The following is a 1,186-nucleotide window of genomic DNA, read 5'->3' as shown; positions in this document are numbered from 1 at the left end:
TGTCTAAAAATTGTCAATTAATGGCCAACTAAGTCCTGTGTGTTTAAGGACCTTCTGAGAGGGCAATATTAGTCAGCTACTGAATGGTGTGAAAAATGGGTCATAAATCAGCCTAAAAGAACTGGAGCCTTTTATTCCACATTTCTCAAGGAAAACAGAAACAAAAACCAACCAACCCCCAGGTTTTTAAAAAAATGATTCTTATAAAAATAATACACAGTAGTTTATTTTAAATTGTTTTGAAAAACAGAGAGTGCAAATAAGAAAGAAATTAACGTTTTTTCTCTGAGAAAACACAAAATGGCAGATGATGCAGCTGCAACGGGTGGGCGGAGCAGGGGACCCAGGAGCCCTGGGATGGGGGGATAACCGCGGTGGCTTCCGTGGAGACTTTGTGGCATCAGGGGCCAGGGTTGTGGCCATGGTCGGGGCTGGGGCCGAGGCTGCGGAGTTCGTGGAGGCAAGGCCTGAGGCAAGGAGTGGATGCCCGTCACCAAGCTGGGCCACGTGGTCACAAGGACATGAAGCTGAAGTCCCTGGAGGAGATCTGTCTCTTCTCCCTGCCCATCAAGGAGTCTGAGATCATTGACTTTTTCCTGGGAGCCTCTCTCAAGGATGAGATTTTGAAGATTATGCTGGTGCAGAAGCAGATCCGCGCAGGCCAGCGCACCAGGTTCAAGGCATTTATTGCCATCAGGGGACTACAGTGGCCATGTTGGTCTGGGTGTTAAGTGCTCCAAGGTGGTGGCCTCTGCCATCTGCGGGGCCACTAACCTAGCCAAGCTCTCCATTGTTCCCGTGCGCAGAGGCTACTGGAGGAACAAGATCGGCAAGCCCCACGCCGTCCCTTGCAAGGTGACAGGCCGCTGTGGCTCTGTGCTGGTGTGCCCAGGGGCACTGGCATCATCTTGGCCCCCGTGCCCAAGAAGCTGCTGCTGATGGCTGGTATCGATGACTGCTACCCCTCAGCCAGGGGCTGCACCTCTGCCCTGGGCAACTTTGCCAAGGCCGCCTTTGATACCATCTCAAAGACGCACAGCTACCTTACTCCCGACCTCTGGAAGGAGACTGTGTTCACCAAGTCTCCCTATCAGGAATTCAGTGACTACCTTATCAAGACCCACCCCAGAGTTTATGTGCAGGAAAGATCCAGGCTCCAACTGTGGCTATAACACAGGGTTTTTAT

The 1,186-nt window shown here is 51.5% G+C and overlaps 1 pseudogene; it reads left to right on the top strand.

The window, feature by feature from the left end:
- The first annotated feature begins 300 nt into the window (after nucleotides 1–300).
- On the top strand, nucleotides 301–939 carry LOC105541649 (annotated as a pseudogene).
- The last annotated feature ends 247 nt before the right edge of the window (nucleotides 940–1,186 follow it).

The sequence above is a fragment of the Mandrillus leucophaeus genome, unplaced genomic scaffold (genome assembly GCF_000951045.1).
Source record: "Mandrillus leucophaeus isolate KB7577 unplaced genomic scaffold, Mleu.le_1.0 Scaffold242, whole genome shotgun sequence".
Classification (NCBI taxonomy): Eukaryota; Metazoa; Chordata; class Mammalia; order Primates; family Cercopithecidae; genus Mandrillus; species Mandrillus leucophaeus.
Note: the sequence above shows the minus strand (reverse complement) of the source record. Positions and strands in the feature narration are given on the sequence as shown.